The sequence below is a fragment of the Ovis aries genome, chromosome 20, assembly GCF_016772045.2.
Source record: "Ovis aries strain OAR_USU_Benz2616 breed Rambouillet chromosome 20, ARS-UI_Ramb_v3.0, whole genome shotgun sequence".
NCBI lineage: Eukaryota > Metazoa > Chordata > Mammalia > Artiodactyla > Bovidae > Ovis > Ovis aries.
The window spans coordinates 35,945,557-35,969,829 of NC_056073.1; the positions used below are offsets into that span (position 1 = coordinate 35,945,557).

A 24,273-nucleotide genomic window follows, 5' to 3' on the forward strand; every position below is an offset into this window, starting at 1 on the left:
GCATTATCTAAGACCAATCCAAGGTATTTTCCCTTCCATTTCCACCTTGCCTTCCCTCCATCCCGAAGCTTTCACAGTGTAAGAAGTGGTGAAAAGATAAGAATTTTTATAGGCAGTGCATATCACAGAAGGCTAATGGGTTCAGCTGAAAATTGCTTTATAGTTATTTGAAAAGAGGGGAAAAAACCCTCTTAATTTTGAAAATGAGTTTCAGAGAGGCTGAGTATGAAGAAGATGGACTGTGAGTCATGTATACAGAGAGAAAAAAACTGCTCTTGTGAGAACCCACTCATAAAATGTTAATATATGCATAAGAAAATTGTGTTCCTTAATCTCTGAAGAAACACTTATCACTAAGAACCCTTTAATTCTTTTCCTGTGCTTGATTTATTAGCTTATGAAATTATGTTAATAACCTTCATGTTAATGGTTTGGGGGCTCAAATGACCTGATTTTAATAATGAAGTAATTTATGCAATAAATGCAATCAGCATCTATGAATCTCACTTAACACAAACAGTACTGGTGATTAGCCAGTGCTAAAACAACTGACTGCCAGCGTGGGGCAATGCATGTTTTTCTGCAGAGAAAACAAATCTTGCTGGCAAGTGATGGGCAGGGGCAGCGGGGCTGGGTGTTACTCAGGGCATGTGATATGAGCTGCAGCTCTTAGCTGCATAAGCTTTGGTAGAGAGGTTGAGCCTGAATCCAAGCATAATTTACAAACCGTAAGATGAGTCTGGTACTTCACCAACTACAGAGTACATCTACATAGGAGATGCATCCATGACAAGGAGCATGTGTATGCTGGGAGTGCAGTGATGTCCTGGAGGAAAACGCGGGAGCCTAGAAAACAGCAGATGAAGGAACAGCCAACAGCTGCCTAGGAGGGAGCAGAGTGGCAGTGGAGGAAGGCCTCCAGGAGATGGAGGGGACCCCCAGGAAGAATGGAGGGTTCCCCACCCTGTCATCAGAAAACCCAAGTCCTGCGATAAGCTGGGTGCTAGTATTACTCAGCTACGGCTTTTTGAGAGTATTATGCTGAATTACTCTTTATCCTTTGCTTTGTTTTCTTACTTCTTTACATTCCTTACAGATCTAAAGCTTAGAAACAACTAATTGACACCCTTATACGTTCATTGACGTGCAAAGACATACTTTAACCATGTGAACTAGAGGAGATTTTTTCTCCTTTCTTTCTTCAGTAATTCCTAGGAAACAAATTTCCATTTCTTTCTCTTATGGTTTAGATATTTCTCTTAAAAATTTTACCTCCTTCCTGGGACTTCCCTGGTGATCCAGTGGTTAAGAATTCACCTTGCAATGCAGGGGACGTGCATTTGATCTGTGGTCAGGGAACTAAGATCCCACATGGCATGCGGCAGCGAAGCCCACATACTACAGCTACTGAGCCTGTGCCACAGCTGGAGAGTCCGTATGCCGCAATGAGAGAGTCCGCATGATGCAAAGTAGAGTCTGCTTGCTATAACTAAGACCTGATGCAGCCAAATAAATAAATATTAAAACAAAAATCTATCTCCTTCTTGGGACCTCCCTGGTGGTTCAGTGGCTAACATTTCAAACTCCCAATGCAGGGGGCGTGGGTTCGATCCCTAGTCAGGGAACTAGATTCACATGCCACAACTAAAGATCCCACATCCTCCAACTAAAAAGATCATGGACACCACAGTGAAGATCAAAGATCCCCAGTGTTGCGACTAAGATCTGGCATACATCATACTTAAATATTTTAAAAATTCTGTCTTCTTCTCAGATAAAATTTACCAAGCTGTTCTCTGACTTCTAGAAATAAAGATAGATGTAGTCATCGCCTCTTCTTACTGACCCTGTAAAACCACAACCAGGGGTGAGAAGGGATGCAATAGCCTTTGTACAATACCCTGTGTTTCCGGCAGGGTCAAGACACCACAGTTCGAACCTTCCAGCATTTTGATCTTTACCCTGAACACTGACATAAGATTTTTTTTTTACCTGTTCAAAAGCACTGGTGGGGTACTTGGCAGAATGATCTATCTCCCCGCAAAAAAGATTTACTTCAAATACACTTTTGGCACAATGTTAAGTCAAAACAAAAAGTAGAATATTAATTTAGCTAAATGATAAACTGAGATGCCACAGAGAAAGCACTGGCTTAGAAATCAGACTTCCTGGGTTCCTAACTTAGTTTCTACTCTCACTGTTTGTGGGACTGGTTAAAGTACATGACTGTTTCAGACATATTTACTTCTAAGTTTCTATATTTTAATGAATGGACATTAACTTTATGACAAAATCATAAAGCACATAATTTTGGAAAATATACATAAAACTTACCCTGTAAGAAGATAAATCTTCAGTGGAATTTTAACTCTTCATCAGTTGTAAATTGGCTATATTGAAAAACAGGTCACCCAAACTCTTGTATCTCATATGAAATCTCACCCAAACTCTGCCCTTTTTTGGGGGGATCTGCATAAAGTTTATCCTGATTTTACCATCTCAGAAAGCATGAAGTAAAATGCCTTTGAGAGTCTTCATGTGCAATCCACAGTCAGAGCTGCTATTCACAATTCCACAATTTAGAAAATTAGAAGTGATATTAATACCTTGCTCGTTTCAGCACTCAAATCTCTACTCACAGGTTGTCAAGTCAAGTGACATGCTTCAACACCACCAGTGCATTAATCCTCACCACTGAGAAGCAACTGCAACTGTCCCAATTATAGATAAAAATATCTTCCAAGAGACCTAGTACCTGCTTTGTCCACGTCTTCAAGCACAAAATCTAGAATCATGGTCCACTGCAAAAATCGCAATACAGGTATGTCTTCATCCATCAGCATTCTCATCAAATGTGGGCTTAACCTATGATATCACAAATAAATTAATTAATAAAATTGCAAGGACACATACTCTTTGCAAAAGAAATAACTCTTAAAGCTATTTGTCATCTTTCTGCATACAAAACCTTGAGAATTTTTTTTTCTCTAGCCAGAAAGCACTGTAAACAAGAAAGAGGCTATATACTTTTTCCTAATTATAATGTAAAAAGTAGAGATCTAAGCTAAGTCTTCCTTTGACTCTCAGCAATGGCATCTAAGATGCGTGGTTTTGATGGAACTCCATCCTGTTGAGTTTTGATGGAATTCCACAGCTTTTTAACATTTTTTCTAAACTCTTACCACTCTTTCTGTAGGTGCATTTCCTTTCACCTGTTTGAGCTCCCAGGCTCACAAAGACCCTTTCTTCCACTTTGGTGGCAAACACTGAGCCCTGCAAAGCAGGAAGAAAAAGTGGTTGGTGGAGCAGTGGATGGGTGGTAGGTGGGGCTCATCTCTCCCACTCTGCTTCCGGTCTCTCTCCTCTATTTTGCAGTACGTGTACTCTCCAACCTTCAAGAAACTTTGGCCAGATTACAGCCACCTCAACCATCTTGAGAGACTGTGTAAAATTATCCTTTGGGTGGAAAAAAAAAAAAAATCCTCTTTCCAGTTTGGTGTTGAGATATCCATCATGTTGAGAGACACTGTGCTTCCTACTGCAGTGAGGGATGTAGTAACCAACTCATCCCCTTCTTCTGAGTTTATCTCTGCTCCTAGTAAGCCAGGAGTTACTCACACCTTCTCATTCCATGGTTCAAAACATGTTCCTTCTTCTCTGCTCCGAATGGAAGCATTTTCAAAAATCACTGCTGTTGTGTAATATCTACAGGCCATTATGGGGACCTCCCTGGTGGTTCAGTGGCTGCGACTCCATGCTTCCACTGCAGGAGGCATGGGTTCCATCCTTGGTCAGGAAACTAAGATCCCACATGCCTTGTGGTTCGGTCACATAAACTGGCCATTATGTCAAAGGAAATAAAATTAATTAAAACAAAAAATCAGTTTCTTTTAAACTTTAGCTCCATATTTTAAAAAAAAAAAAAAAGGAAAATATGATCCCCTTCAGGCCAGGAAGATAAGACAAAGTCCCTTTAAGCATGCATTTCTGTTGTGCGCGCCACACCTTACTGTACTCTTTTTGGCAGTGCAGAAAACTCTGACTTGTTTTGTATTTAAACTGACTTAAAATGAATGGGTAACCAAAAAAAAAAAAAAAGAGAGAGAGAGATTTCCTCTTGCTAACAAAACTATTCCTGGGATACATGAATATATTTTTATACTCACCGCCAAAAATAGATTATTTTTAAAATCCCAATGTCTTTAAATATCTCAGAACCACAGTATTGTGGTTGAAAGAATGGATTCTAGAGCCAGAATAACTTGGATATGAGTCCAGCCTCTTTTGTAATAGCTGTGTGACCTGGGGCCATGATTTAATTCTGCAGCTCATTTGTCTCATCTTTAAAATGAGGATACCAATCATGCATTGATGATAGTGTAACCCAACTGAATTTACATATAAAGCACTTCAAACGATGTCTGGCATAGACACAGACATAGAATAGATGTTCAACAACTGTTATGTACTACGTGTAATAATGATGCATCATACCACATCCCATAAATAAAAAGGCCATTGACCCACTGTGACTCTAGGACTGATTCTGAGAATCTCCAAGTTAGGATCAGGAACAAAGGAAATACTTTGCTGCTCTCATCCTCTCTAAAATACCTTCCTTTTTACTATTCAAAAATTCTTTTGATTCAGCACAATCTTGAAAAGATACTTATCAAGATAATAGTTGGAGGGAGTATGTGTTTTGAGTATGATAATTGGAGGTAGCCAGATAAGCATTTGACTCATTATGTTTAGTACTCTTAACAACTTTGGTTTTCATCCTACATAATCAAAAAACAATCAAAGCCAGTAACTGTCAGCTTCTCTACAGAAACAGAAAGTCATCAGAGGCCAAAGCAAGTTAAGATATTTGTCTTTTCGCTCTAAGACTTTCTCATTTCACATATAAAATACAGATCGAATCAAGCTTTAGTGAAATTAAGATAGAGCTTGTGGAAGGAATTAAAAATTATTCACCCAAAGCAGTTTTGCAATGTTCTATGGGGGAAAAACTGTCATTGTTTCTTTTACGTCTACCCTATCAAGATTATTCTCCAGTCTGACATTTCTTAATCTGAGTTTATTTTCCAGGTCATTAATTTGGTTTCACAATGTTTTGCAGCCTTTAAGTTTCTCAGTTAAACCAGCATCATCAACATCAATCATCATTTTCGGTTCTTCCCTTTTTTTTTTTCTTTTCTCCTGCCATCTTGGTTTGTCTGGTTTATTTAATCCTTTTTCCATCACTGTTTTTGAAAAGTCCCTGACCTTCTTTGCATCAGCCCAAGCTAATTCCACTTCATATATCAATTTTGAGTCTCTAAAGGGACACAAATGAAACAGAGGGCAAGCTTAGATCCTGGACTGTGGAAACCAGAAGAACAGCAACATGGAAGTATATGTGTATGTCTGCAGTATTTTTCCTGAAAAACAACAAACCAGGCTACCAACCAAACAGAACATTACCCATGGAAAGCAGATCTAAGTGCATCATGGATCAACAGATATCTGCCTACCAACCAGCTTCTCCTTTAGCTATCTTCAGGATTACAGAGCTGAACCAGGGGGATATTTCTCTCACCGCTGACCATTCTCTGGTCTGGTTATAAATAAGAAGGGCTTCTCTTTACATCTGTTTTATACAAATCAGATCTCCCAGAATACTGAAACCTAGGGGTGAACTAGGATTTAAATTCAGAAGAAAGAAAAATAAGAAGAGTGAAATGCTAAGAACTTACTTGATTCATTATCTGAAACGTAAGTTAAATTAGTTCAAGTGAATGTACGTAAGGCCTAATATCGCCGCTTAATGGTTTTACTGCCCAGAGTCACAAGTTGAAGGGCATCTGTGCACATTTGTTTAATATGTTTCTATATGCGTAAAGCTTTGGCTACTTTGCCAAGAATAGTCTTACTGAATTTTCTTTGAGACACTCTCGACTCTGAAATTGTCCACAACTCGCCTTTATTCTTATTGTCTGGGGTCAGGCAGCCCTGAGTATCTGACGTTCACCTGATGGTTTGTTGACTGCTCCTTGAAGACCACCCCAAAGCCATTCCATGGCTTTCCAAATCAGAACAGCTGCTTTCTCTGCTATAAATTCTGATGTCTGATCACCTTTCTTCAGCCATTCAATAGGACCCTTCATAAGCATTGCTTGCTGTCGTGTGCTTAGGCATTTTGAGCTTGAGCTGATGACGTGTATATGAAGCATCTGGGTAAAGACAGAAAGGTGAGGTAAGTTACAAAACAGCTTTACAGCTTTACAAGGTTTTATGTTTTTTGTATGATTGGTTAATATATAATGCATTAAAAACACACACACACACACACACACACAAAGAACAATCAAACAAACAAAAAATCTCCCAGAATTCTTTCGGTGTTTAGGTTTCCAAACCTGCCTCTAAAAATCTGTTTAAATGTTAAGGTAGTTGAACTGGTGTTAAAATAATTTTCCATTGTTTCTTTAAGAAAAACTAAGACCTAGTTCTCACAGGGATATTGGAGGCAGGATAAAAATTCTGCTTTTGGTAGAGTCCCAGCCTACAGAAGTGTATTTCTTTTACGTTTCTTTCCTCCTTTTCCCCTCAGAGATAAATGAATTTTCTCTTCCCTTTTCCTTTTTTCCCTCTCTTGCAAGGAATGGGAGTGGAATTCTTCTTCCCTTCTTTGTCTGTCCAAAAAACAACAGGGGGTCCTGCCCTACCGCCAGGATGGTGAACCCAGTGGCGGATAGGTGACAACAAGGGTCAAGAGACAGTCTCCCTATACTCCTTTCCTTAACAAGGAATGTCCTGTGTCAGCTGTGCAGTCCTTGGGGACCACAGGTAACAAAGAATAGCCATGGCAAAACGATAGAGATTAAAAAAAAAAAACAAACAGCAGTGTGGTTATCAGAGGTTTGGAGAGAGAGAGAGCTGAACGGAGTACAGAGGAGTTTTAGAGCAGTGAAAATACCTTGCATGATACTATAACGGTGGATACATGTCATTATACTTTTGTGTAAACCCACAGAATGTTCAACACCAAGAGTGAACCCTAATGTAAACAAGGACTGTGGAGGATCATGATGTACCAATGGAAGTGAATCAACTGTAACAAGTGCATCACTCGGTGGGAGATGTAGATAACGAGGGAGGCTGTACATGTGTAGGGGCAGGAAGTATATATGCGATAGCTCTGTAAACTTTCCTCTCAAATTTGCTGTGGACCTTAAACTGCTTTAAAAAATACTAACGTCTTAATTCTTAAAAGAAGAAAAAGAAATAGAGAAATTTTGGAAAAAAAAAAAAAGAAAATAGCCACCAACAATAACTTATAGCTTTTAAAATATACCCCATCCATCATCACATTTGATGCTAACATTAACCTTGCAGGATAGGTGTGGTTTACCCCCCATCTTACAGAGAGGGTAACTGAAGTGGGTAAGTTTACCCCCCATCTTACAGAGAGGGTAAGTAACTTAAAAGGTCACTTGGTTCATAAGAGGTAGATCTAGGAATTTAAATTGTTTTCACTTCACAATATCAAGTTAGTCTTTAATGTGTAATTGTCATCAATTATACTTCTATAAAGCTGAATAACTGTCTTAGTAACATAAGTAGAGAGATGAAGTACAAACTTCTTTTAACTATGTTTACTTGCCTTGGTATGTTAAGACAAAATGACTGAAACTTAGTGCTTTTCCTTTTCTTGGTAAAGCACATTATGTTTTAAAACTTATTATTCTGGTTTATTAATTGAAATGTTAAGGGTTTGAAAAACTGAAAAACATACCTATCAGTGTATAAATGATGGCTCTAGTACAGAAATCTAAGAATGTGAATTAGAACTTTTATCAACATAATTTATTTCACTAATAAGTTCAGGGGAAATTATAGGACTATACCAAGATATGGTAAAAGAGTAATTGGTATAATTCATGGTAAAACCTCTAAGTAAAAGAAAAATTATAAGTAAGAGCACTTATTGGAAACTAGCAATGAAATACTAAAGACAGTTCTGTTAAAATCAGAAACAAGATAGAGTTATCCATAGTACCACTGTTATCAGAAGGTGTTTTGAAGGCAGCTAGAATGCGTGGGGGCGTGGCCAGAGAAAGGGGAGGTATACAGAGCTGGAGCCTAAGAAAACTGGGTGGGGAATCCCTCAGATCCTGGGCCAAGACCTGAGAAGCACATGTACAAGACCGACTCTGAATTCTGCTGCTGGAGGCTGAGAGCTGAAGAGGTATTAGTGATCACCCAGAGTCTGGAGACTTTGGGATTGCAGCTCAGCTGGAGTCGACATCCTCAGTGAGAACATAAGATATTCAATTGAGACCCTAGTAAAGCCATTTCTCAGTAAAATTTATATCTTAGAATAAAAGCCATTTCACAGGAATTAGGGCAAAAATAGTAATTGACTATTCTAAGACATTCTAAAACAAAGTCTGACTAGATCAAGATCCATTAATACAAATTATGTAACCACTACCAAAACAAAACTCATCACCCTTTAAAAGGAGACAACATCTCCCTACAACAAATTCTCCCTATAATGTATCATTTACAATATATAGCATGCAATAAAATATTATTAAATCTGCAAAGAATCAAGGGAGAAAAAATAGAAACAGACCTTGAAATGACCCAGATGTTAGGTTTAGCACATGAGGATTTTAAAACACCTATTATAAATATCCTTAAGGATATGAAATAAAGCATGAATAAATGTGATATAAGAGATGGGGAATCTTAGTCAATAAATATAAATAATAAAAAGGAGCCAATGGATATTAAACTGAAAAATACTAAATCTGGAATAAAGATCCCTTGGATAAATTTAATAGTAAATTGAATACTATAGAAGAAAGCATCAGTGACCCTGAAGATGGCTCAATGGAAATTTTCCAAACTACTAAACATGAAGAAAAAAATGTTGGAAATAAAAACAAATAAAACCTCAGTGACTTGAGGGAAAATACAAAGTGATCTAGCATAGTGTAAGTGGAGATGAAGAAGGAGAGGAGAGAGAGTAGAGGGAAAAAAAGTAAGCATTAGTAGAAGAGAATTTTCCAAAATTGATGGAAGACATGAAGAAAATCATATGTAGGCATATCATAGTCCAAGTAGTAAAAATCAAAGATAAATTGTAAAGCATTTAGAGGAAAAGAGAGATATTGTATATCAAGGAACAAAGATAAGAATTATGAATGACTATTACTCACAGAAAATAACAAAGGTCAGAAAACAATTGAATGATATGGAAATGTACAAAACACAGAGAGAAAACTGTCAACCTAGAATTCTACAGCCAGTGAAAATATCATTCAATAAATGAGGTTTAAATAAATTTCTGGATAAAAGAGAGTTGAGAGAATGCATTACTAGCAGATCCTCACCTCAAGAAATGCTAAAGGATGTTCTTCAGACTGAAGAGAAATGATAACAGATGGAACTTTAATTATACAAAGAGAAATCAATACCGCTCTTAGTAAATATGTGGATACCTTTTTAAAAACCTGCCTTCCTTATTTTTTAAAATTTCTTTAAAGCAAAATTGACCATTTAAATTAACTATAGTAACATTTTGGTGTGATTTTTACGACATAAATAGAAGCAAATGTATGATAATTCATAAAGAAAGGAGTAGTAGCATATGGAATTATACTACTGCAAGAGTCTCATATTTTACATGGAGTGGTACAATATTACTTTAAGTGGACTATGACAAACTAAGAATGTACAATAAACTCCCTAGGGCAATAGTTTTTAAAAAAATACAAAGAGGAATACCTATAAAGTCAACCGACATTCAACAAACGTTGCATCACAATCGGATGTGTGAGCATTAGTTGCTCAGTCATGTCCAGCTCTTTGCAACCCATGGACTATTGCCCGCCAGGTTCCTCTGTCCATGGAATTCTCCAGGCAAGAATACTGGAGTGGGTTGCCATTTCCTTCTCCAGGGCATCTTCCCAATCCAGGGAGTGAACCTGGGTCTCCCCATTGTGGGCAGATTCTTTTACTGTCTGAGCCACCAGGGAAGCCCCACAATTGGATATCCACATGCAAAAAGCAAACTTCTATCAATACAAAAATTAACTCAAAGTGGATCACAGATTTAAATATAAAACCAAAACTTTAAACTTTATAGAAGAATACATAGGAGAAAGTCTCTGTGACCCTGGGTAAGGCAAAGATTTCTTAGATAAATGACAACAAAAGCAAGATCCATAAAAGAACAAATTGATAATTTGGATTTAATCAGAAATAGAAACTCCTGCCACTTATGATAAGAAAATGAAGAGGATGAAAATACCAGATACAAATGAGGGTAAATATGTGCAAATCATCTCTGATAAAAAAAACTTGTATCCAGAAAATATAAAGAATTCTCAAAATTCAATAATAAGAAGACAACAACCAAATTTTTTAAAATGGTCAAAACATTTGAATACATATTTGGTCAAAGAAAATAAGCAGATTTTTAAAAAAATGTTCAATCTCAGTCATTAGGGAAATGCAAATTAAAATCACAGTGAGATGCCATAGCATCTATTAGAATGTCTAAAATTGTATCAGTGTGGATGAATATGTAGAGTACCTGAACATTCCTACACTGAGAATGGGGATATAAAATACTGCAACCATGGGAAAACAGCTTGACAGTTTCTTAAAATGTTAAACCTATCATAGGATCCAGCCATTCTCCTACCAGAGATTAACTCAAGAGAACAGAAAGCATGTGCCAAAACTAAGATTTGCATGCAAATGATTATAGAAATTTTATCTTTAATAGCCCCAAAGTGAACACAGTCCACCTGTTCATAAGTAGATGAATGAATACAAGTGGAATACTTCCCTGTAATAGAAAGTAATGAATTGACACACTCAAATATAAGAAGGGCTTCCCTTGTGGCGCAGCTGGTAAAGAGTCTGCCTGTAATGTGGGAGACCTGGGTTTGATCCCTGGGTTGGGAAGATCCCCTGGGGAAGGGAAAGGCTACCCACTCCAGTATTCTGGCCTGGAGAATTCCATGGACTGTATAGTCCATGGGGTCCCAAAGAGTTGGACACAACTGATTTTCACTTTTAAGTATAAGGATGAACCAAAATTCATTATGCTACTGGAAAAGCCAGACAAAAAAAGAGTACACAGAGCATGATTCCATTTTTATACAGTTCTAAAAAATGCAAACTAATCTATAGTAACAGAAAGCATATCTGTAGTTACTACAAAGGTATTTTTAAAAATGGGGAGGAGAAGAGATGGGGAAAAAGATTACAGAAGGAGCACTGAAGAAATATGTCAGGAGTGATGGATATGTTTATTATCTTGGTTATGGGAATGGTTTTGCAGGTGTATACATATGACAAAACCTATAAAATTGTACACTTTAAATATATACCATTTATTGTATGTCAACTATGCCTTAAAAAAACTATTTTTAAAAAGTCAATAGAGGAAACAGAACACTAAAAAATATTTAACTAACTCCAAAAAAGTAGGAAAAGAGAAATAAAAATTTCTACCAATCAAAAGATATCATTAAGGAAATACAAAAGGAAGTCACAAGAGAAAAATCATATATATATATATAATTATATATCAAGGGACTTGAATCCAAAATACATAAATCCACTACAAATCAATGTTTTTAAAAAGGAAATTTATTTTCAAATGGGCAAAATGCTTAAATAGATACTTCACCAAAAGTATATTAGTATGATAAAAAGAAAACACGGAGTGCTCAATTTTCCTAGTCAACAAAGAAATGCAAATTAAAACCACAATGAGAAGCCACTCATTCCACTAAAAAAATAATAGTTAAAAAGACTAACAACCGTCAAATGCTGGCAAGAATGTGCAGTGATTCACACTCTCATACCATTGTTGGGTATATAAAATTGTACAACCCCTACACAAAAAGTTTCTTGGCTTCTTATAAAATTAAAAATGTACCTCCCCACGACTCAGCAATTCCATTCTAAGTATTTAACTCAAGAAAATTAAAACACATATCTACCAAAAGACATGCACAAAAATGTTCACTGCAACTTTATTCATAATCCCAAGCTTACCCTAAAGTCCATTAGGAAGAGAATGGATAAGGTAATTATAGTATATTCATATGATTGAAAATTACTAAGCAATCTAAAGAGGAAAATGAAAACAGGTAACAACACGGGTAAATCTTAAATCCTTTTTGTCATGCTAAAGAAGTCAGACACACAAAAGAATATATATCCCATATGATTTCATTTACATGGCATTTAAGAACAGGCAAAAGTAATCTACTGTGATAGAACAGGATTTGCTTCTTAAGAGGAACTGACTGCAACACAGCACAAGCAAGGTTTCTAGAGTGATGAAAATGTACATCTACACTGGGATGTTTTACACAGGTGTGTAGGTCTGTCAAAAATCACTGGACTTACACTTATTTACTACGCATTTTACTCTGTAAATTTTGCCTAAATTAAAAATAAAACTCAAGAAAATCATAATGATTTGTGAATTCAAAATCGGAGTAGAAATTTATCCTGTGCATCACAAAAAGGATGAGATCTAAAATATAAAATAAATATTGCAAATGCAGCCTAATATGATCATGTTATATAAGGATGCTGGGTATACGGGGTGTCTGTAACATTAGCTTCTATGTTTTCCTGTATGCATAAAAGATTTCAAATTAATTAAAAATTATGATGAAGTTAAAATGTGTCTGCAATCTTAGTTGTATCTTTACAGTCAGACTTGGGTCAGAAATCAACAAATAATGTCATTGTTTTAAAAGATCCCATGAAAAAAGAAAGGCAAGGTTATTGACCCATGATTTCTTTCCTTCTTTTTGAGCTTCTAAACACAATTTTTATTGCCATAGTCTGGAATGCATGTGAACAACCAAGGGTTGCCAGACATTTGAAGATTTGATCAAAACATAAGAACAAAAAATTCCCTGAAAAAACAGGAAATGCATAGAACAGAAAATATTAACATTAATATCCTTATTTAAAATATGTTGTATTCATGAAAGAACAGTATATTATGTTCATCATTTCATGGAAACAAAATACCTTGACAGAAAAGTGTAGAAATCATGAGTGGTGGATCAACAAATTATCACAAGGTGAACATAAATGGGACCCATGATTTCTGAATGAAGTCAATATTCTATTGCCACTTACCAGTATGATATATAGCCTTCATCTCAAACCAAGATGTCAGTTTCCTAATTTGTTAGATTTGTCACAGTATTGTAAGTCCTACGAGCCAATTATTTCATCAGATAAATTGGGAGCATAATTTCTACACTATGTTTTGTTCCAATTTTGCTCTTGAAATCTGGGCATCTGACTGTTCCACTCAACTGAAAAACCAGAGCCAAGCTCTTTGGGCAATTTACTCTTGCATTTTAAATGCAAAGAGCTTTCTTAATGAACTGATCCTATTGTTTACAATGTCATTCAGTTGTCACCACTAAATTTCACTCAACTTGATTTACTAGAGAGGCCAGATTCTTCAAACATTTCATTTTCATACATGTTTCACATGGAGGTGACATTTTAGAGAATCACCTGCGTCATCAGTGTTCTTACTTCATTAGTATACTGATTAGTGTCCACTGAGTCCTCAGAGGCTGGGTGGTCAATCAGTCTAGTAATATCTGATTCCATCAACAAATTTCTTGGGCTTTATTTTAAACACAGACTCTACTGTAGGTAGGAGGTGAATACAAAACTATAAATGACACAGCCCAGCACTTTCCAATGAGAAAAAGACCTGATGTTCACAGAAATAACTATAATGCCTGAATAGGAAAAATGCCAGAAGAGATGTAAGGAAAGGGTTTAGGAATTCAAAGGAGGGAAAACTTGCTGGGAGGAGAGAGTGGATTATGAGGAAAGAGTTCTTAATGGTAAGGATGTTTTCAAAAGCTTTTTAATGGTGAGGATTTCAGAAGCTGGGGAGAGGGAAGGAGGGAGGGTGTTGGGGGGTGGCATTTATAGAGAAGCACAGATATATCTGGCTGGGAACCCTGAACTGGTGAAGATTCATACTGGAGTGAGGTCGAAGCAGTAAATAAAAAGGGAACAACATTGGGTGCAGTGTTTTTGGCTGCAAGTAGCTGAAAGGCTGACCCAGATTTAAACTACAAAATAGTATCATATCAATATCACAGGGTGTCCAGAGGCAGGGCAGACTGGAAAGTTAGTAGTTGCTTCAGCAGCTTGGGGATGCCAGTAAGGACCTAGATTCTCTCTGCTCTTCCATCCTTGGGGCTGGCTTACTTTCAGGAAACCCAGTCACACGCAGCATCCAAACGCAGACCTCACTTCTTTCTAAGCCTCTCTCAACAGCAAGAAAAGTTCCCGAGGCCTCTGACACACTTCTCACATCTCATTGGCCAGAACTGTGTAATTAGCACATTTCTAAACCAATCATTGACAAGAAGATTTGGATTATTGTTAGACCAATCAGGCCTCCCTTTTACTCTGAGACACATTTCCAAGTAGAGTATAAATGGAGATCTGAGAAAAATAAGGGTTATCTTAGGATGCCTGCAAAGTCACTTCATTCGTGTCTGACTCTGTGCGGCCCTATGGACTCTAGCCCACCAGGCTCCTCTGTCCATGGGATTCTCCAGGAAAGAATACTGGAGTGGGTTGCCAGGATAAAGGAAGGAGGAAAAGAAGTGAGTGCCAAATGCAAACCACTAACACCCACTATGGGGACCAGCACCTGTCACATCCCTCTATGAAGGAGCACAGGTCTGCTGTATACTGTAGGTTAACAGTATAATGTTCTTCATTCTGGATAATGAAGAACTTGTACAAGGGCTAGGCTGAGAGAGCTGGACTTAATTCCACAGAAATGAAGAGACTTATAGATGTTGAGCAGGGAAATAATATAATCAGAACATGATATTTAGAGACTTACAAGAAAGAAGAAAGTGGAGAAAACCACTAGACCATTCAGGTATGACCTGATCAAATCCCTTATGACTATACAGTGGAAGTGAGAAATAGATTTAAGGGACTAGATCTGATAGACAGAGTGCCTGATTACCTATGGACAGAGGTTCGTGACTTTGTACAGGAGAAAGGAATCAAGACCATCCCCAAAAAAAGAAATGCAAAAAAGCAAAATGGCTGTCTGGGGAGGCCTTACAAATAGCTGTGAAAAGAAGGGAAGAGAAAAGCAAGGAGAAAAGGAAAGATATACCCATTTGAATGGGTTCCAAAGAATAGAGTTCCAAAGAATAGCAAGGCGAGATAAGAAAGCCTTCCTTAGCAATCAACGCAAAGAAATAGAGGAAAACAACAGAATGGGAAAGACTAGAGATCTCGTCAAGAAAATTAGAGATGCCAAGTGAACATTTCATGCAAAGATGGGCTCAATAAAGGACAGAAATGGTATGGACCTAACAGAAGCAGAAGATATTAAGAAGAGGTGGCAAGAATACACAGAAAACTGTATAAGAAGATCTTCACAACCTAGATAATCACGATGGTGTGATCACTGTGATCACTCACCTAGAGCCAGTCATCCTGGAATGTGAAGTCAAGTGGGCCTTAGGAAGCATCACTACAAACAAAGCTAGTAGAGGTGATGGAATTACAGTTGAGTTATTTCAAATTCTAAAAGATCAGCTGTTAAAGTGCTGCACTCAATATGCCAGCAAATTTGGGACACTCAGCAGTGACCATAGGACTAGAAAAGGTCAGTTTTCATTCCAATCGCAAAGAAAGGCAATGCCAAAGAATGCTCAAACTACCGCACAATTGCACTCATCTCACACGCTAGTAAAGTGATGCTTAAAATTCTCCAAGCCAGGCTTCAGCAATATGTGAACCGTGAACTTCCAGATGTTCAAGCTGGTTTTAGAAAAGGCAGAGGAACCAGAGACCAAACTGCCAACATCTGCTGGATCATTGAAAAAGCAAGAGAGTTCCAGAAAAACATCTATTTCTGCTTTATTGACTATGCCAAGGGCTTTGACTGTGTGGACCACAATAAACTGTGGAAACTTCTGAAAGAGATGGGAACACCAGACCACGTGACCTGCCTCTTGAGAAACCTATATGCAGGTCAGGAAGCAACAGTTAGAACTGGACATGGAACAACAGACTGGTTCCAAATAGGAAAAGGAGTATGTCAAGGCTGTATATTGTCACCCTGCTTATTTAACTTATATGCAGAGTACATCATGAGAAATACTGGGCTGGAGGAAGCACAATCTGGAATCAAGATTGCTGGGAAAAATATCAATAACCTCAGATATGCAGATGACACCACCCTTATGGCAGAAAATGAAGAGGAACTAAAAAGCCTCTTGATGAAAGTGAAAGAGGAGAGTGAAAATGTTGGCTTAAAGCTCAACATTCAGAAAACGAAGATCATGGCATCTGGTCCCATCACTTTATGGGAAATAGATGGGGAAACATTGGAAACAGTGGCTGACTATTTTGGAGGGCTCCAAAATCACTGCAGATGTTGTTTGCAGTCACAAAATTAAAAGACACTTACTCCTTGGAAGGAAAGTTATGACCAACCTAGATAGCATATTAAAAAACAGAGACATTGTCAACAAAGGTCCGTCTAGTCAAGGCTATGGTTTTTCCAGTGGTCATGTATGAATGTGAGAGTTGGACTGTGAAGAAAGCTGAGTGCCAAAGAATTGATGCATTTGAACTGTGGTGTTGGAGAAGACTCTTGAGAGTCCCTTGGACTGCAAGGAGATCCAACCAGTCCATTCTGAAGGAGATCAGTCCTGGGTTTTCATTGGAAGGACAGATGTTGAAGCTGAAACTCCAATATTTTGGCCACCTGATGTGGAGAGCTGACTCATTCGAAAAGACCCTGATGCTGGGAAAGATTGAGGGCAGGAGAAGGGGACGACAGAGGATGAGATGGCTGGATGGCATCACTGACTCAATGGACGTGAGTTTGAGTGGACTCTGGGAGTTGGTGATGGACAGGGAGGCCTGGCGTGCTGCGATTCATGGGGTCGCAAATAGTCAGACATGACTGAGCGACTGAACTGAACTGATAAGAAAGAAAGAGAGAAAGTAGAGAAAATGCATGTGTACCTGAAAGTCCCATAACTACTTTAAATAAATAAAAGTAAAATTTTCACTAGCAAATTTCAATGTGAAATTTTTGTTTTTAGTGGCACCCCTTCCTCAGTCTTTCTGCCTGGCATTTGGCCAATGCAACCTTACAAGTTAAGCTTTTCTATCATATGAAGCAAAGCGTAGGTGCAAATAGGATGGAACCAAGGTACATAAACAGTAAGTCCCACGCTACGCCAACTGTCACCCTTTAAAAGCAAACAATTTCCTGTCTGTGCCTCTGGCATAGATTCTGGTTTTGAGATTCTGCGTTTATCTAATTTATGGTGTATTTAGTTCCCTGAGTTGAGTTTCCATCTCCCTGTATATTTTCAGAGCTCAATTATTCCAACTCTATTCATTCCAATTCCAATTGCCCCTTGCTAAGACCTTGCTAATTAAGGTCTTCTATTGCTATTTCTTTTAAGACTCTTGCTATTATGACCTTCCCAGGGATGTTCTGTGATTCTTCCATGTAACTTATAAGGTCTCTGTCCTTCTCATTTTCATTTGGGTTTTTCAATATGCCATCTAGCCAACTTTGTCTAAATACGCAATATCCTTGCTCCTATAAACCAGAGCAAGTGAGATTAAGTGTATTTTAATTTCTCAATCATATCTCTGAACTCACTTTGGGGAGTTAATATTTGTATCTCTTACCACCAGACTTTTAAAGGGTGCAGAATGTCACAGGATTAAATTTGGAGCTTAAGTCTCTAAAGATGCTCAAGTGTTGACAGACAGAAAAGGCTTCAGGGAATGATGCTGTGAACTCATCTCTGAGGTGGTGAGTCACTGTGTCAAAACAACATTTTGAGCACCCCTGACTTTCTTATTTTCAGCCAGAGGTTTCTCAGTTACAGCCCCTACATCCTGAGCCTCCTGAGAGAGGTCCCTTCTCCCTACCTTTTTCTGTGGTGGCTCCTTGCCCTGAGCCAACTGGGCATCACCAGTGGTGGCCTCTCTAAAGGAGAAAAGGGGCAGGGAGGGAAAGTCAACGCCAGGTCTAGGACAAGGCCTTTTACTCCCTTTTATCGCCTTTCCATGATCCTTAAGCAATCCCATAGACACCTCAAGCTTGTCAGCCACGTGAGGAAACGGGTTGTGGTGTTTCCAAGGAAGGGGACAAATTCTGGGGGACTGGAAATGACTCATGGTCATGGAATGGGCTTTCCTGTGGCTTAGATGGTAAAGAATCTGCCTGCAATGCAGGAGACCTGAGTTTGATTCCTGGATTGGGAAGATTCCCCTGGAGGAGAAAATGGCACCCCACTCCAGTATTCTTGCCTGCAAAGTCCAATAGACAGAGGAGTTGGTGGCCTACAGTCCATGGACTTGCAAAGAGTTGGACATGAGTCAGGGACTAACACACACGGACACATAGACACACGCATAGGTCATGGAAAGAGAAATAGACTAGCCAACATTGAGGTCAATGAAATAGAAGCTTAACTAGGGAACAGGGAGCCTTTTCCTGATTAAGGTCTGACTTCAGGGTTTGCAAACATAGGACAAGCCCCCATACGGTCTCCTCTCAAATTCCTCATCAGTCTCTGCCCAGGCAGCAGGTGCAGTGATTCATCCTGCAGGAGGAGGTGCCACTCTGTGCCACTGCCCTCTGGGCAATGCATTCCTACCAGCCTGTACCAGAGCTGGGAACAGACTCCCCCAGTGGAAGATGCTACGTGGGGAAGGTGGGTTTTCTGCGCTCCTGAGACTGGACTGTCTTGAAGTTTAGAAGTGGAAATGCAGAGTCAAACCCACTGTCCCCAAACTCGTAACACGTTATTTTCAGAGCTTGGACCAGAACCCAGTCTCCCAAACCAGAGCCCCTTTATGACGACATTTTTCAGAATGAGTCTGAGGGCCTCGCCAGTTCTGCTTACATAATTTATATGAGAGGAAAAAGCACGTGGAATTTCTCACGATTAGTTCTACTAACACTATTAATAAGGGAATCCCAAACTGGACCTTCAGCTTTCTGTGTCAGTCCTTCCCTCTAAATGCCTCTAGCATGTCTTCCTAGTATTGAACAAACATCGGTTCTGCCTAGATCATGGATTTTGTCAATATGAACTGAAAATGTGCTGGCTTTTTTTTTTTTAATCATCACTAACAGCTTTCTTAATTAACCTGCTGATGGAATCAACAGCGCAGTTCACTGTTCATTGTTTGCCCTCCAGCCACTGCAGAGTCAAGATGCTCTTTGAGAAGTACAGAACCCTTGCCTGAGGTTGTTTTGTTTTCCAGAAAGAAAGGGGGACAAGAAACCAAACCCTCACAACCACAGTGAATTTGACTTAATTGCTTAAACTTCCTTCTGATTGTTTTGCCCCGAGTAACAGCCCTTCCTTAACTAATAACTTTAATTATAGCAACCACTAGTTATAAAAGTGCACCTCTTCTCTTGACTTGGTCTGTTCCTGCAAAACTTCTAATTATGAAACCAAGGATCAGCAAGTCACCGTCCTGGGTTTTCATTAGATGGGATTAGGGTCCAGCAATTACACACATTGCATATTTCATGCTCAGTACATCGGGCTGTCGTGGCTGAAGTCAACCCGCTGGGCTTTGTCTTCACGTTTTCCTGACACATGCAATGAGTACAAAGCAAAAACAGGCTTCTGATTCCCAAAGAGCTCATCTTCAGAAAACAATAAAGTTGAGGCTATTGTGTCTCCTCTTTAAGGTGAACGTAGATTTCCCGATGAAACCCACATTCTTCATTTCATCTCAAAAAGTTTACTAGGACAGTACAGTTACTGTTAAAAAAAAAATAAATAGAAAAGCTGTTTAAATTTAAGGCAAAGGAAAACCCAGTATGAGCTTCTTCTCTGCCTCTGTACCCACAACATTTTCATCTGATGGTGAAGAAAATAAAATGTTCCTGTACTTTAGACTATTGTGTCAGTATTCTTGTTACGGGACGCTTAAAGACCATGTTGAACTCAGTCAAAATGAGAAATTACTTAAATGTTCTATTTCAGCTGTGTTATTGCCAGGTAAGGATCATCTCGTGTTTGATGACACATACTCAGTGGTTGATTGTGCAAGAAATGGTGATGTTTTTCTAGAATGTTTTGCCTCCTTACACATCAGTGCAGCTTGCTTTCCCCACGCTGCCTTACAAAAACTGCCCTTTCTCTTTGAAAATTATTCAGCAGTCTCAGAGACCCTCCCACTTGCTGGCTCTTCTGTGATGCTGTGGGGTGGACATTTTCACCCCAGCCTCGCCCCCACCCCCAGGCAGTCTGTGGTCGGCCCTCACTTTCCTAAGTTGGGAGAAGCAGCAAGGGCAGCTCTCAACATGTGGCCACCGTGTGCAGAGAGCTGATCGCTGGGTGGGTGGTGTGCACGAACTATCCTTTCTGTCGTGATGATGGACACCCTCCTTCCCACACGCCACAAGAATTTCCTATAGCCTCAGCTGAAAAACTGGATTCTAACAAAATGATTTCTAAACAGGGACTGTATCTGCTTAATGGGATGCTGACTACAAAAGTTTTACTCGCCAGAGTTTTCTCCAGGTCCCTCCTTTTGTGTTTCCTCTTCTCTTTCTGTTGTTCATTGTTTATAGAGATATATAATGTTAAATAGGTGTCTGGTCAATTAGAATTGCTTAAAAAAAAAAATGACAGCAGGCAGTTATTTGAAATTTGTAAGCCACTTCTCTGTCCTAGAGATGGCAAGTCCTCTTGGAGGTGTCCCTGGCTTTGGGGAGAATCGTTTTAATGTAAAGTAAATAGGTATCAACAAATCAGTCTCTGGTGCATTAGAGTAGACTATCTAAGGGCTTCCTGGGGGGAAAAAGACACCAAGGGTCCCCAAAGGGGGTCTCAGCATGATGGCAGAGAGCAAGCCTGGAATCATAAGCCCAGCTCCATAAGAACAGTGTGATGGAGAGGTGGTTCTGGTGTAGGAGGGACAATGTGGGTATGGTGGGAAACAGCCAAGCAAGGAAATGTAAACCAAGAGCTATGGACCTTGAGAGAGTGATTATCATGCTCTAGGCAAGGAGACCTGGGATAGCAATGGCATCTCACAGGAGAGGCTGGAGCACTGAGCTGTGACTATGTGGGTCCACAGGAAGGCAGTGATGGAGCAAACGCAGCCACGAGGTGGGCCACCTCGTGTATAGGGCAGGTCTGTCTCCAAGAGGTGTTTATTCCCACAACTCAGGAGTCTTGATAACTTAGAGACATTGGATATCCCGTCAATCTCTGGAGGCTTAAGCTAGACCTAACTTAAGAATCAAAAGGATGTGGCTTCATATGTATCCAAGGTGGGACTCTAATTATTTTGGCTAATTTAGAACCAAGCAAGTTCACAGACTTGAACTTGGGTGAACAGGAGATGATGAGGGAGAGGGAGGCCTGACGTGCTGCGGTTCATGGGACCACAAAGAGTTGGACACGACTTAGCAATTGAACAGCAACAAGAACCAAAAAAAAAAAAAAAAAAAAGACTATAGAAATCAATCAGTTCTCATTTTGCAGAGAAGATGTAATTAAGTTCAGAGTAATTTACAAAGCAAGTAATGGGTAGAGTTTCTACAGAAGACACAGATGCGACTGCCAGCCCAGTGTCTTTTCCATTGTCAAAAACGCATTTCTAAATTCAATATTATTTGCTTTAAATACTCTGAGATTTAGGAGGCTGCAAACTTCAGCTCCTACTTTGGAATTTTGACTAAGCCTGAATTTTCCAGTTTCATGCTTTGGGAATATATGTTATCAGCTTTCCTCTAGTAACTAGGGGAGCCTAGAGATTTCTTAGTAAGGTAATTATGTAGACAAAACTCTTATTTTTGACCCCTATCCCAGATCTCTCCTGAGCTCTTGTCCTTTATATGCAGCCACCAATACAACATCTCCGTCTAGATGATCAACATGGTTATGGCATAGAGAGTCATCTCAGTCTCCACCCAACCAGCACCGGTGCCCCCAAACAAATCCTGTTCCTCCTCCCAAGGTCTCTATTTGAGGAAGGGCACCCCAGTCTTCTCCTCAGCCATACAGTCCTACAGACTGCAGCTCCTAAAAAATTATTTTCTACCCTCTTTTCCATTCCCACTGTGATGGCAGTACTACACGATCTTGCCATCTTTTACCTGTTTTACCTTTTCCTTTTAACTAGGAAATTTAAAATAATTTACTAATTGGCCTCTTGGTTTTTCATCTTATTCTAGACCTTCTTCCTCACTGTCATCTGAGTGATATTTTGAAAATATAAATCGGATCATGTTATTCTTTTAGTGGTTCCATGGGTCATCAAGGTAAGCTCCAAACCCGTTTGCATGCAATGAGCGGCTTTCATCATTTTATTTCATCCAGGTCTTACATCATACAGTCCATCAGGCATCTCCCCAAACACTACGTTCCAGCTGTTTCAAGAGCTCAGAGTTACTCTGATTAGTCAGCAATTTTTCATGCCTTCTTCTTTCATCATGAGTTCCCCCTACCCTGCCAGTTGGAAATGTTCGTCTGTCATGTCTCCGGGTGACCACTTACATCCTTGAAGACTCATTTCGAATACCACCTTGTCTACAAAGCTTGTCCTACCCTCTTGATGTACGTGCACGCTAAGTTGTTTTAGTCGTGTCTGACTCTTTGTGACACTATGGACTGTAGCCCACCAGGCTCCTCTGTCCATGGAATTCTCCAGAGAATTCCAAGAATAGTGGCATGGGTTGCCATTCCCTCCTCCAAGAGATCTTCCTGACCCAGGGATCAAACCCACATCTCTTGCCTGCAGGCAGATTCTTTACTGCTGAGCCACCAGGGAAGCTCCAACCTTTCAATTCCATGGGGTAAAGATGAACATACAACTTTTCATGTCCTGACTGAATCCTTTTTCAATTTCTATCCAAGTGCCTCTAACATGGTGGAGTCAAAATTTGTTCCATGTCTGACTCTCCTCCATGACGTTAGGGACAACTTGACGGTAAAAAGCATGTCTTATTTATCTTTTATCTTTGATTTTCTAGCAGCAAGAACGGTGCCTGGAATATAGTAGAGATTTGATAAATGTTTACAGAAGGAGGGTAGGAGAGAGGGAGAAAAGGAAGGAAGGAGGAGAGGGAGGGAGGAAAAAGATGTGGTCACAAACTGTTACAGTTTCACTTTTATTATTTCCAGAAAGAAAGGCATGTGACAAAGCTTTGACCATTATTTCTATAAAACACTGCAATTAATTACCTGAGATAGTTCAGGAACTTAATTAGTAGTGTTAACAAATGTATTTATTCATTTACATACTGCACAATATTGCAAAGAACTGACTCATTTGAAAAGACCCTGATGCTGGGAAAGATTGAGGGTGAGAGCAGAAGAGGGTGACAGAGGATGAGATGATTGGATGGCATCACCGACTCAATGGACATGAGTTTGAGTAAACTCCGGGAGCTGGTGATGGACAGGGAGGCCTGGCGTGCTGCAGTCCATGGGGTTGCCAAGAGTTGGACTGAACGACTGAACTGAACTGAACTGATACTGCACAATGTAGCCATCACTGAGATTTTAAAAAGTCCACCTTAGTGACCATAGCGGATACTGTTTTTCTATTTAGATGCCCTGCCTGTGTTTGGAGAACGCCCCTGCATATAGGCCTTTTGGGGAGGCAGAGCCCCCGATCCTCTCTAGCAGCCGCAGAGGTGGACACCACGATCCCAGCATCCCTGCCAGCCAAGGCACAGACTTAAATGTGCACCGGGCTCAGTAATTCTAAGTCCCCATAAGGAAGAGAAACTGATGACAGTAAGATGTGGGGACACAGAGTAACCCTTTTCTAGTGGAGGCAGTGGTATCAGAGCCATCCGAGTTCAGGGCCAGCAGCCATGTGGACCGCAGATTGGTGGCGGCAGCAGTGTCCCCACTGGCCCGTTCTGCAGAGGGATGTTAGCCAATAATCTGATGCATCGCCTCCTTCTGATTCTGCCCAGTTGCTGAGCCTGGTCCTTCAGCTGTCCTACAGGTTCTCTGAGCCAACAAATCTTTTCAATAAGCTCTTTGGCTGCTTACGGTCCTTTCTGTTCCAACTAACAAACCCCCAAAGATCCAGAAGTCCTTAGTGATTCATCAGTGCTCCTGGCTTCAGCGATCACAGTCTACTAGTATGCATGATTTATATGAGTCTGGTTGGTAAAATATCTCAGCCACTGGTTAGTTCACT

General features: G+C 39.5%; 1 protein-coding gene and 1 long non-coding RNA gene across 3 annotated transcripts in view; one reads left to right on the plus strand and one right to left on the minus strand.

Annotated features, from left to right (window-relative positions):
* The window catches only part of LOC132658268 (uncharacterized), a 92,319-nt gene that overhangs the window by 27,634 nt on the left and 40,412 nt on the right, over window positions 1–24,273 (minus strand). Inside the window, exons 2-3 of one of the 2 annotated variants that reach the window (XR_009597653.1) lie at window positions 6,014–6,215; window positions 2,756–2,865 (exon numbers count right to left, since the gene is read on the minus strand). The gene's annotated coding sequence lies outside the window, so the exon portion shown is untranslated. Of the gene's footprint in view, window positions 6,216–24,273 lie in introns of both variants that reach the window. The other variant, XM_060403464.1, reaches the window with a different exon arrangement.
* The window catches only part of LOC132658270 (uncharacterized), a 21,958-nt gene continuing 3,894 nt past the window's right edge, over window positions 6,210–24,273 (plus strand). Inside the window, exon 1 of the long non-coding RNA XR_009597655.1 lies at window positions 6,210–22,378. This is a non-coding gene — a long non-coding RNA (uncharacterized LOC132658270). The remainder of the gene's footprint in view (window positions 22,379–24,273) is intronic.